Source organism: Pleurodeles waltl, chromosome 2_2 (assembly GCF_031143425.1).
Source record: "Pleurodeles waltl isolate 20211129_DDA chromosome 2_2, aPleWal1.hap1.20221129, whole genome shotgun sequence".
Taxonomy (NCBI): Eukaryota; Metazoa; Chordata; class Amphibia; order Caudata; family Salamandridae; genus Pleurodeles; species Pleurodeles waltl.
In genome coordinates this window covers 266,890,498-266,904,824 of record NC_090439.1, presented here as the reverse complement: position 1 = coordinate 266,904,824, position 14,327 = coordinate 266,890,498, and positions in this window count along the sequence as shown.

Genomic DNA, 14,327 nt, shown 5'->3' with positions numbered 1-14,327 from the left:
GAGCCATTATAGTTGATTTTTGGAGAAGCACTTTTTTTGTTACTAGGTCCTGAAGAAGCGTCGTTGGATCCTTTTGGACCTCATAGACGCGAAACATGTCGACCCATTGTTGAGGTGGGTCTTGTAGTTCCTTGACCACCTTGTTATGTGCAATACAGTTTGAGAGTGGTCGAACATTACTTCGATTCCACCCTCCTGATTACAGTTTTAATCTTGGCCTAGACCCCATATTAATAAAGATAGTTCTTAGCAAGGGTCATTGAGCCAATTTTATCCTTCTGTTTCTTTTCGTTCTCTCCTTTCTCCCTCTACCTTACCCCCTCACTTACCTGTGGGAAAGGGCGGCATCATCAAATAAGACCTCTGGCAAAGAGCCCCCCGAAAGGGTGGTGCCCGCCAGACATTGCAGCGCCAGTCTGGCGAGGAGCTGGTCCAATGATGAAGCATGACACCCAGTTGGGTGTGTGAGGACTCTTGCTCCTATAAAATAGGATCCCCTATTACTCTCCCTGTCTTCTTCTTGCTCTCTAGGAACAGTGTATCACATTATTAGTCAGTACTATGCAACAGTTCTGGTTTGTGATTGTGGATTGTGTTTACTTATGTGATGTGTGTAGTTGTCGTACAGAGCATGACATTTAAGACGACATACACAGCTCGGTCATTGTTGATGATGGCTGATAAATGCTACCTAGGAAATGTTAACCGACAACTGTCTCCATATGTAGATTTTGAGTTTATGGTGACTTGTGGGTGGACCTCACATATGTCTGACATGTGTACATATTTGGTACATACTGTGATTGACACACTCTGCCTACATTCCACCCATATTATGTTTTGTCCACAAATGTTTGATTAAACTTATTACATTTAGCAATGTTTGTTGTTTTTGTGTGGTGGACCCGCAGCCCTAGCTGCATATTTTCTCATCCATTCTGATGTGCATTCCACAGACATGTCTGTGTAAAGAGTGAGGTCATGTGTACCGTGTCGGGATTGGGCCCCATGACAGTGGCAGGACTGATTACCATGGATGTACTGTGCAGGCCCATATATTTCCATTGCTTGTAATACCTGGGCTAATCATGATGACCATTGTTACCAATGATGTCCCCCCCCTTGTCACACATGCTCCCTGCAGCCATTGCAACTCTCACAGTGAGTTGTGACAGTGGTCTGTTCAAACATTACTGTCTTACCAAATGTTGACATCCACTGCCTCATGTGTGGGGCCCTTGTTTGCTTCCTATTTGGAAGTTGCAGTTGTGTGTGATGAGCTATTGTTGTACAAGTTAGCCACGTGGATGTAATTCATATGTTGTGGTCCATAGATTGTATCCTTCAGTTGTCACATTCAAGTGATGAGGCGATTTGTGATGTGTGTGATGGTAGCAATACAATCTTACGCATCACATGTGATGTAGCAACAGTACTTTTCAGATTAGTGTTTGTAACATGCTCCCTGAGGTTAGACTCACAATCTTGAGGTATATGCTGTGGAGAATGAAGAGACCAAAGCCGGATTGTGTGAATACGTGAGGTGTTTATTGACAAAATGTACAAGGTGAGTTAAGTGATTTTTAAATGAAGAAGTTCTCAACTATGTGCAATCTGTGGCATATCGCAGCAGCTGTGTTGTGCTGTTCCCCCTCGTTTTCTTCACCCTATCCTCCTCCTCCTCCGGCAGGTCATCAACCTGTTCATAAAAGAGGATGTTCATCTGCACACATATGTTGTGCAGGATAGCACATGTCATTATGATCTTGCAGACGGTGTGTGGGGCATATAGGCGGCTGCCTCCTGTGATCCCAGGCACCTGAATCTTGACTTCAGAATGCCCAATGTCCTCTCCATAATAGTCTGTGTCCTCCGATGTCCCTCATTATATGCACACTCTGCTGCTGTTCTTGGGATGGGAAATGGGGTCATTATCCATGGCTGTATGCCATAACCCTGATCCGCTGCAAATGATTGAAGAAGTAAGTTGTTGTTAAGCCTTTTAACAGGTTTGCCATGTAGCGTGGCAGTTGATATTTTGAGTTGGTTGTGACTCATATGTGTTTGTGGTGTGAGTTCCTGGTCTTGTGTAAGGTCTTCTCAGCACTGGGTTGTTGGACATGACAATCTTTGGACCTGGGTAATATCATTTGGATTCCTAACTGATGGTCAGTATGTATGTACCATGCGTTGTGTAGTGCACAATTGTATCAGTGTGCTATCACTAGAGGGGACATGACACATCCTCACAGCACAATGCAATCAGATGTGGTGGCAACATGGTAGCCCTACAGAACCTGGACGTCCCATCCATTTTGACATGTGTCATTGCAGATGATGTGCGACACTTAGGGCTATTGAAATGGGTAAGAGACAATGCACAACACATCTGCTAAATTGTCAGCACTCTCCTGAAACTCTAAGATTATGCCAGAATGCCCCATGTGTGACATGTTACGAGTCAACCCTTTGTTGTCCCCTGGGTCAGTTGCTCATGTGCAGCCGTTCACCTACACTACCTATCTTATACCAGGGAATTTGGCTAGCTGCCCTGTGGAGGTGGATATTTCTGTGCAGGAAGGGACACCATCCTATACATATGCTGTTTTGATGGCCAATTGGCTGTTTCTGTGTGTGCAGCAGTATGCAGCATACATTGGTGTCACAATCATCTGAGTTCAAAGCACAGTCTACTTCCTTCTTGCAACCTGAAAACAGCACCTCTAGGGTGGTGTTTGTTGTTGGCACTGCCTCAGGTTTTAGGTGACACCTACGTCTGAGTCAGCATCATCATTCTATGTATCTTGTGGTGACAGACCTGCAGCAACACACATTGCACACCCCATCCACGATAACATACTGCATGGGAGGGTGGCCGATTTATAATGTGGCTGCAAGTCATTAAAAATAGTCATCTGCCAAGTTGTACATACAGTGCAGACCATGACAATGGCACTGTGGCCTTTTACATAGGTCCCTTGGTGATCCAGAGTGGCAGCTAATGTTTGTGGCAGCCATGGTGTGTCCAAGTGTGTGTATCCCATTGTTACAGAATGATCAATGTCTCTCCTATCTTCAAACATATGACTCAGCATTTATACTGTCAACACATGCACAGTGCAGCCTATGGAATGGAGCTCAGCTACTTAGCAAATGTGTCCCTTGGCACAGTGCATGTGAGGTCAGTGATGGCCTGTATTATCCTACAGGGTCCCACTATGGGATCCATGATCTGCACTGTCTGACAGTGACTCTGCCCCATGGTGGGCCATTTCTTGTATGTGGTACAGACATGATGGTGTTGTGGGTCAGTTGGTGGTACATGTGAGGTGGCACTACAGTAGGTGTGGTACCACTTATCACACATCTGGCACATGGTATGTGATAGCATTGATCATGTATTCCTATGTGTGTGAGCCAATGCGTCAGGCAGGTGTCTCTGCACACTACAGGTAAGTCAGTTATGTGTTGATGAGATGTAGTTCGTATAGGCAGCAGTTGTCTGGTATTTGATGTATGTTTTGGCAGTGATTTGCACGGCATGATTTGAGGGATCTCTCCCTATATGGAAATTACATGTCTGTGCTATTCTTTGTTTGGTGGACTGTGTGTGAAGTGTACATATTAGGAAACCTGTGGCCACTTGTAGTTGTCTGTTTAGTTCTTCTGCTGGCAAAAGGTGCATGTCTGCACCTGTCCTTCATGCTGTGTTCCTGTCAAGTAGTGGGTGTGTTACATACATGTGGGTGTATGTGTTTGTGGTATGCACTGATTGTGCTGTACTCCAGCATGATGCATATGTGTTGTTACCTGCACACCTGTGTTACCCTGGCCATATGTTAATGCAGTGGTGTATGTCTTGTGTGTCCCACAAGGTTGGTATGTTGTGTGTATATGTAGGTTTGTGGACTTACCCACAAGAAGGCCATTTCCATATTGTTCATCCTGGAATTGTTCATTGATCCTGCTGTGCCAGAATATGAAGGCGTCATGGACACTCCCAGGATACTTGGCCAAAATGTTTATGAATAGTCCCCGGTGGTACACTATGCCCTGCACAATGATGGAATGTGTGTGCTTGCGATTCCGGTATAAGTGTTCTGTTGCTTCAGGTGGTACGAGCCAGACATGGGTGCAGTCAATTGCACCAAGCACATGCGGGATGCCATGGATTTGATAGAACTTCTGTTTTGTCTCCTGCTGCTTTTGGTGGGTGTTGGGGAAGCTGATGTGGCGGGGTTTTAGGGAGATTATAGTGTCTAACACCTTTGCCATGAATGCATGCAGACAATGATGGATTTGACACACCAGCAACCAGGGCACTCGTTGTTTGGAATAAGCCACTTGCCAGCATGTGCAAGACAGCTAGCAGCTTTGTCACAGGTGGTATGTTGTGTGGGGTCTGCAGTCTAGCTGTGATTTGTGGCTCAATGAGGTGCAGCAGGTGTAGCATGGCTTGCAGGTGAATCTGTAGGTCCTAATGATGTCCTTGTTCTGAAGAGCCTCTCCTGCCTTCTGTGTTGCCTTTGTGGGCCGCACTGTGGTGGTGGTGATTGCTGTAGTTGTTGCTTTCCTCTGCTTCTTCTCGAAAGCTGGAACAGTATCACCTCCATCTTCTCCTATGGGATGGTAATGTTGCTTCTGTGTGTTCTCCTTAAGCAGTGATGAGTTTGCTTCACTTTAATGCCTGTCCTGGCCCAGGAGTTAAATTTTGATGCAAATCAGAGTTAATATCATTCCTTGGGTCCACCTCTCACCGGTGCGTCATTTTTGCCCGGTTGGATAAATACGGCGCTAGGGTGTTAGAGTCATTTTTTGCCTACCCTGCATCTCATTGATGCAAGGAGGTTTCACGCATCTGAAAAATGACACTTACACCAATATTTTGATGCTAGACAGGTCTAGCGTCAAAATATAAATACGGTGTTGAGTTTGCACTGAATTAGCGTAAAAAAATATGATGCTAATTCAGCGCAAACAGAGTATTAATTTGCCCCTGCGCTGCTTGTCAAGGTCCTGGGGTATCGACTTGCCTTGGTGAAAGAAAATTCTCTTGCTCTGGACCAGTCAGAATTTATACTACTAGGCCTGCACATCATAAACTTTGGTGGCTCATCAGGTGTAGTGCATGGGTGCCTGCATTAGAGCTAGGCAGCACATTGTGCACCATTGCTAGGAAATTACAGGAATTAATTGTACAATGTTAAGTATGGCACATACCTGCCCTTTCCGTATCACGCAGAGGAGCCAGGTGACTGGCTGTGCTGCATGATGTATTGCTAAACATACCCCTAAACATTTTATACACCGATTTAAATTAAAACTAAATATATTACATAAACAAAATATTTACAACTCACCTCAATAAAATATATTGTTACATTTATAACAATGTAACAAAAAAATCCATTAACTACAAAAATGTTAACAACTTATATCTTTCAATCTACATATTCAATATTTTACATATATATATATATATATATATATATATATATATATATATATATATATATATATATATATATATATATATTCTAAACTATCAAACTATATATCAATCAATTAGCATTTGTAAAGTACAGCACTGTCACTCATAGCAGTATCTGGTTGCTGAATGTGCCAAGTCACCATCAAACAGCCAGGTCTTGAGTTTCTCTCCGAAGTCTGCCAGGGAGGATGCTACTAGGGCAGTGGGAGTGGAGGGCAGGGCGTTCCAGGTCTTGGCAGCCCTGTAGGAGAAAGAGCTGCCTCTGCTGCAGCTATGACAAATGCAGGTTGTACATGACAGCAAGAGAGGAGGAGTGCAGGTATCTTGAGGGTAGATGGAAGTTCAGTTGATGGTTGATGTAGGACAGTCCTTGATTGTGTAGAGCTATGGAGGCATGTATGCGGTTCTTTAACTGGCTTCTCTTCCAAATTGGGTGAGCCAGTGGATGTTTCTGAGATGGGGGTAGTATAAGTCCATTTGAGGAGGTCCAGGATGAGTTTGGCTGCCATGCTCTGTATGGTCTGGAGTTTTTGAGGAGCTAGGAGGAAATGCCTGTGTAGAGAGGGTTGCCTTAGCTGAGGTGGTTGGTGACGAGGCCCTGGGTTTTTCTGGTGTTTACTGGGATCCATCAGAAGATTCTGCAAAGCATTTAAAGGTTGTGGAAGCAGGGGAGGTGACTGCGGTGACTTGTTGTTTCATGGTCAGTTTGTTGTTGAGGGTGATGCCTGGGTTGCCTGCATGTTTTGTGGTCATGGGTTTTGGTCTGAGTTCTGCCTGCCACCAGCTGTGGTCCCAAGCGGATGTTCTCTTCCTGAAGATTAGTACTTCTGTCCTGTAGGAGTTGAGTTTGAGGCAATTGTCTCCCCTCCAACTGGCTATGTTGGTCATCGCGTCCCAGAAGTTGGTTTTGGCATTGGAGGGGTCCTCGGTAAGCAATAGAATTAAATGAGTTTTGTCAGCATAGGGGAATATATTGAGTCCATGAGTTCTGAAGATGTCTAGGTGGGGGGTCATGTAGGTGTTGAACAGGGTGGGGCTGAGGGAAGATCCTTTGGGTATGCCACATATGATGTACATGGGTTAAGAGATGAAGGGAGGCAGCCGGATACTCTGTGTATGACCTGTAAGGAATCAGGCATTTCAGTTGATGGCGTTGTGCTGTATGCCGATATTGTAAAGTCTGTCAATAAGAATGTGGTGGGAGATGGTGTTGAATGCAGCAGAAAGGTTGAGGAGGATCAGAGCCACAGGTTCTCCATGGTCAAGGAGAGATCTGATGTTGTCTGTGGCAGCAATCAGAGCAGTCTCAGTGCTGTGTGATGGCTGATGGCTGTCTTGATTACTTTGGCCTGGTAGGGGAGGGGTGAAATTTGTCAATATTTGTTTAGCTCACTCAGTTGGCAGAGGGTTTCTTTAGGAGGGGTCTGATCTATGCCTGTTTCCATCTGACCAGAAAGGCTGCCATGGATATGGAGATGTTGATGATGCTGGTGAGTTCAGTACTGATTGGGGTTGTCCCAAGGTTGAAGAGTCAGTGGGGGCAGTGGTCAGGGGAAACCGAAGAGTAGATGGAAAATATGTTGGGTGTGGTGGTCTGAGTAGTGAGTGGAGACCAGGTGGTGATAATTCAGCTAGTGTGCATTGGTTATTTAAGGTGGCTGAGAATGGGAGAATTGGGTTGAGGGTTGAAATTGTGGTAGATGGAGGCGATCTTGGTATGGAAGTATTCAAAGATGGAATCGCAGAGTTCTTGTGATGGGAGGATGGTGTTGTTTGTAGCAGTCGGGTTGGAGAATTCTTTGACTATTTCGAAGAACTCCTTGGCCACCATGTTGCTGCGGGCTGTGATGGCTGCTTTCTTGCCTTCCTTGATGTGTAGGTGGTATTTTCTGAGGGCTGCTTGCTGGGCGGCTCTGTCTGAGGGGTTCCTTGAGGCAGGCCATTGTTTCTTGAGTTGGTAGCAATTGCACTAGACGGTTCTGAGCTCTGGTGTATAGTAACTGGCGTGTTTTGAGGTGTTGCTCGTTTTTGCTGGCTTTAATGGGGTGACTCTCTTGGTGCAGTTGGCGATTCATGCGGAGAAGTTCTTGACGGATTGGTCAAGGTCTGATGATGCTTTGGGTTGGGTGGTGCTGAGGGTCTGTGGTCACTGTGTTTCAGTTACCTTGCTCCAGCTAAGGTGGGAGGAGCTTTGATGAGATGCCATGCTGAATGTCAGAGATCATGAAGTGGACAATGGTGTGGTTGGTCCAGGTGAGTTCTGTGACCTAGCAGAATTTGATTCTGTCTCTGGTGGTGAAGATGGCTTTCAGAGTGTGACGGCTTTGTGCATGGGTTTGGTGAATAGTTGAGTGAGGCCAATTTGTTCATGTTCTCGAGTAAGGTGGTGGAGTTGGCGTCAGTGATGTGGGAATTAAGGTCGCCAAATAGAATGTAGTGGTAGCAGTTGATCGTTAGTGGTACGCTGAGGTTAAAGATAGTGTAGCAAGCTGATCGGGGTCTAGGGCCTGCATGTGTCATCGTGTCAGTCAGTAGTTGGAAGTTGAGATGTTTCATAAGAGGCATGAGATTGTCATTGGTGATGGTCCATCGAATGGTTTCTTTGAAGATGATGGCAATGCCCTCGCAGAGTTTGTTGGAGCAGTCTTAGTGTACCATCTTGTAGCTGTCTTGAGTTGTGGTGACGATGTCAGGATTCAAAGCAGGGTTTGTAGGAAGATGGCCTAGTTTGTAGTGGGTACCAAAGGTACTTACACCTTATACCAGGTCCAGTTATCCCTTATTAGTGAAATGTAGTCAGTGTCTAGCAGCTAGGCTGTCTAGAGGTAGCTTGTAGCATAGTAGCCAAGTCTGAACTAGGAGACATGCAAAGCTCTTGCAATACCACTGTAGTCACACAATACTCACACACATGAAAGAAAATACTCAGTGTTACACAAATAAAGGTACTTTATTTTGGTGCCACAAATGCCAAAATACCTTAGAGACTATACTCCCTTAGGAGGTAAGTAATATACACAATATATTCACTATAACCAAAAGCAGGTAAGTACACAGTCAGAAAACAGTGCAAATAGTGAAAATCACAATAGGTTGCGATGAGCCTAGGGGGAAAACAAACCATATACTAAAATAGTAGAATGTGAATGTCAGTTTCCCACCTTGGCAAGTGTATTGTGTAGAGGGGTGCTGAGAGTGTAAGAAAACACCAAAGGTAAGTAATAGAACCCACCCCAGAGCCCAGGAAAGCAGGAGTAAATCACAGTAGGTTTCCTGAAACACACAAGAAGTAGTGATAGAAGATTATGCAAGAACCAGAAGAGACTGCAAGACACCAACAACAGATTCCTGGACCTGAAGACCTGTGGAAAAACGGGAACCAAGACCAAGAAGCACTGAAGAGTCCAGGGAGAACAGGAGCATCTGCTAACCCGGATGAAGGTGCAAAAGAAGAATCACAGATGAGAAGACAAAGTCAGTTATGCACCCAAGAAGACAGATGCAGGTTCCTAGTTGGTGCAGATGATGTCTCAAGCCGGATGGATGATTGCAGTCTGGTTTGCGTCACTGGATTCCTCCAATAAGCCTTATCACACGCAAAACTCGTGTTTAGCGGAAGATGATGCTGCCCGGCATCAGTAAGGACCTGGTGGTCTCTACCCAGGAGGGGGAGACTGAGGGGGCTCTCAGTAACTCAGAGAGCCTTCAGAATACCAGGCAGCATGCACAGGAGTCCCACAGCAGGGGGACAAATAAGGTGCAAATGGAGGCCCATACAGCACAACATAAAGGGATCCCACGCTGCCGAAGAACCACTCAGGAAGCAGTGCGTCGCATGATTGAGTGCTGGGGACCTAAGCTGTGCTGTGCACAAAGACCTTCTTGGAAGGTTGCACACAAGCCTTGGTAACTGCAAGTCACGCGGTGCACAGAGGTACTGTCTTGCGTGGGGAGGCAAGCTCTTACCTCCACCAAAGTTGGACAGCTGGACCTTGGTACTGTTGGATTCACTTTAGTCCACCACCCGTGTTGCTGGATCCACACTCGTCATCTGGAGAGGGGACCCATGCCACGGGTCGTTGTTGCGAAGAGGTGCCTGGTGACGCAAGGAAGTGACTCTGTCACTCCATGGGAGATTCCTTTGGTTCTTCTGGTGCAGGCTGAAGACAGGCAGTCCTCAGAAGATGCACGATCTGGAAACTGTTGCAGTTGCTGGCAGGAGCTAAAGTTAAAATGTTGCAGAAGTCGTCTTGACTTCTTTGTTGCAGTTTGTAGAGTTCCTGGAGGGTTCAGCTGTGGTTCCGTTGGTAAAAGATGAAGTAAAGGATTCAGAGGATTCCTGCTGGAGTCTTGCATATCGAATCTGAAGAAAGACTCAGCGGAGAGCCCTAAGTAGCCCTGAAAGGGGGATTGGTCACCTAAGTAGGTAAGCACCTATCAGGGGAGGGCTCTGACGTCACCTGCTGGCACTGTTCCTTCAGATACTCCCAGAGTGCCCCACTACTTTTGAATCCAAGATGGCAGAACCCAGGGACACTCTGGAGGAGCTCTGGGCACCACCACTGGGATGGTGATGGACAGGAGAGTGGTCAATCCCCATTCCTTTGTCTAGTGTTGTGCCAGAGCAGGGACTGAGGGTCCCTGAACCGGTGTAGACTGGATTATGCAAGGGGGCACCATCTGTGCCCTTCAAAGCATTTCCAGAAGCTTTGAGAGTCTACCCCTCCCATGTCTGTAACACCTATTTCAAAAGGGAGAGGTTGTAACAACCCTCTCCCAAACAAATACTTTGTTCTGTCTTCCTGGGCTTGAGCTGCTCAAGCAACAGGAGGGCAGAAATCTGCCTGTGAGGTGGCAGTGGCTGGGGCTGTCTGGAAAACCTCAGAAGGCTGCTATGGCAGTACTGGGGGGTCCACTGGTGAGGCCCGATAGTGCATGGGATTGTGCAACCAATTCTGGAATCCGTATTGGGGCACAGTTCCCAGTTGTTAGATACCTTACATGGCCATATTTGGGGGTACCATTGTGAAGGTGGAAATCGGTACTGACCTATGTCCAGCGCGCGCTTACAATGGCGTCTCCGCACTCACGAAGTCCCGGGCCTGGACAACATGGGGGCACCTCTGCTAGTGCAAGGGTGACCTCACACACAGGTACTTTGCACCCAGCCTTCAGGGTTGGAAGGCTTGACATATAGATGACTTATTAGTGACCTGGTGCAGTGTAAATGCTGTGAAATAGTGCATGCACTATTTCACCCAGGCTGCAATGACAGTCCTGTAGAAGTCTTTGCATGGCCTCCCTAGGGGGTGGTAAAAGTAATACTACAGCCCATAGGGATACCCTGGAACACCAATGCCCTGGTTACCTAGATACCATATACTAGGGACTTAAAATGGGGGGGCAGTATGCCAATTTGGGGTGAAATAGTGGGTTACCAGTACTTAAGGACAAATTTGGAAACAGAGAGAGCATGAGCACTGGGGTACTGGTTAGCAGGACTCCAGTGACACTTTTAGAAAACAGTGAAACATACTGACAAGCAGGCCATAAACTATAAGCACTGGGGTCCTGGCTAGCAGGATCCAAGTGGCACAGTCAAAACAGACTGACATCAGGCAGCAATTGGGGGTAACATGCCAAAAAAATAGTACTTTTACAGGGTTGCGCCAGGTTTCAGTGATGAAGGCAACATCAGGGGAGAGGGTGGTGATGGTTATAAATAAAACCTAAATTAGCACTTACCATAGAAAGACAACTCTGCCGGATTCTCTGACTATACCCTTAAAATAGAAATATATATATCTTATCATAGACTTTGTACAAGCCAAGAAATCCCTTTCTACAAACAAAATGAAGACAACCTATGTCCACTAATGGATTTTCTCAAAGACACTTGGAAAGGTTGACTGCATCACTTCGGTCATAGATACCAATCCAAATCTCAAACACCACAGTGGACTGTCTATGCCACCACCTTGACACATGAAGCCAAAAAATGCAGTAGGAGGATGGCATAATACCATCTAACCCACACTAGGCAGAACCCAACATGCACTTTACAAATTATAAATGCATTGCAAAAAGAGCAAAACTACCAACAACTATGAATGGAGCAATCTGTAACCCAAATTGCACCTAAACATAGCAAACACATCAAAAGAACATATGACATGTCACATTGTCAAGTCAAAATCTTCATAAACATCAAAGGATTAGATTACTTAGCAACAGAAGCCAAAAGCATATTATAAGATGAATAAAACCTAACATAACCTGCAAAATGCCATTTTTTTTCAAAATCTAAACCAATGTGTCAATTTATTTTTGTTATAGATAATAAATATAATATTTTATTAAATAAGTCTAAACATTAACTAATACTCAAATGTGAAAGAAGACTGATTTAATAAAATAGTATACATAATTTACATGAAAAATGTAAACCTCGCCAACCAGAATGCTCAAAGAACAAACTCAATCCACCAAGTAAAATAAATATAAAATATTAACCACATACATTTTGCTCAAACAATAAAGTATAACATTTCCCACACAAAAGAAATAAAATAAAAAAGACATGTTGCTCTGTAGCTGCAGATCTTCCTCTGTATTCACATACTTAAACGTTTTTTCACAATCCACCAAAAACTGAAAAAATATTTTCCAAAAAGCTCACAAAAATGAAAAATTAAAATAAATCCAATAGTCATCCTTTGATGCAATCCAAAGTATATAGGAAAACTACAAAACCTGAAAAAGTGTTTTTTTAAAAAAAACAAATGCTTCTGAAAATAAAAAGGAAACACACTTAAAATTATTTGTTTATTAGAAACCAAAAGTTATTTCCTTAAAAACAAAACAAAAAAGGTAGCTCTTAATGTCCATAGGGCACGTTGGTTGATGAAAATGTAGGGTCTGATAACTAGTTTGATGGTCTGTGAACCGCCATGGCAGCATTGGCAGTCCAACCACTTCCGATTGGTGGTCAGACCACCGTATTATGATGCATGCGGTTCCACAGATGAAAACCGCCACAGTCCAGCCGGCACCACCAAGCAGCACACACCGCCACGGCCAGGAGATAGGTCAATGTCAGAGGACGGACATCTAGTGTTTCTGCCAGATATATCATGATGTTCCTTTCTGTTGATGTCACTGTGGTGGTTCAATCCCCACATCTCAGCAGGTGGAAACTGAGGAATGTAGGTAGTTTCATACATCCTGTGCTGTCATGGAGCTGATTATTCACGTGTTGCTGATAGAAGAAGCCCAAAATCATATCTGCCGTGGATGCAACCAACTGTCAGACAAAACACCTACCTGTGTCCCCAAACTCAACAGCAAATGGACAGGCTGCCATAGACCTGGCATGGGGGCTGTGCACCCATGGACCAAATATAAATCTGTGTGTCACAGGTCAGAGTAGAACACAATATATGATCCAATCATAGTCCCATGATGCCCCCTTGTGCAGGTCCCTGACACTACACCACCACACTCCAAAAAAACCATACGTCTGCAAATCCCAGTTTCAGGGACAGTGAAGTGTACATAACATTGTGTCACACAACAGCAACACCTTATCAATATCACACCTACTAATTGAACTGACACCCTCACATTGCTCACATGCCATGGCCTGTTGTGACATTGAAGCCATATATATGGATGTGCCTTTTAACCCAAACACCCCTTCCATGCAAGATCCCCGCAATGGGCCTACACATATCACCCACATTGCAAGAGAATGGAAGGTAAATGGGATGCACAATATTTTGCGAGACAAATATCCAAAGCTCACAATGTAAACAATACCTGCAGAATAGGGATTGTGGTATCAGGGGGACCACAGGAAGAATGCTGCCCGAGAATACATTTCACTTTGCTCCTAAAAAGCTATTTGCACAGTAACTGGGGCCCCATGTATCTCAGAGACAACCAATAGCATTACCAGGTGCCACGCCTATGTGCCAAATGTGTAAGTGCAAGTGAAGGAAGCAAATACAACAGCAATTGCATGGGTAACATATTTAGATGAAGTAGCTGGAAGGAATACACATGAAAATTGACACATGATCATTCAAATGTATAGGATGGTGGCACAATTGAACAACCTCTATGTGTGAACAAACAACACTCTACCTTGCACACAAGATAAAAATGCCCAATCACCATCAGGGGGACAAACGTAACACAACAGATGTTGACATTGGTCATGGTAAGATGAAATACTTACCATGTCAAACAACACACAATGCAATGACACCCCAATTGAATTACCACTACATATCCATTCATTGAACATCTCCACTGGTCCTGGGTGACACTATCATCACTGCTCCCAAAGTCAGATCTTGCCAACTACAGCAAATGGATCAGCAATCAGGGTGAATCAAACACAACTGTAGGCATACATCACAAATGACTCAGGAACTACAAAAAGGTAGAAAAGCAATGACAGGACAAATGTGTACCCAAAGAACAGCAATGGTTTATTAACATAACTTAAATTATGATTAAAGACCAATGGCCAGTCCACATACATTAGTCTATGCACACTGCTGTGCATCACAACTTGACATCCTGATCACTGCCATAGGAACCACCACAAGAAGGAGCATCAAGTGGGCATGCCAGACACCTCAGTGATCACCCTTGGGTGGGGTCTGGTTTAGGATGGGTCCGTTTGGTTTTGGGAGGGATGGGCTTACTTTTGGGAGGAGTGAGCTTCTTCTTGGTGGTAGGGGGAATGGCTGGCTCCAGAGGGGGTGGGAGCAGGCGTAACAGGGGAGAACTTGGACATGGAAGGGATGGGTCAGGGTGCGGGTGGAGT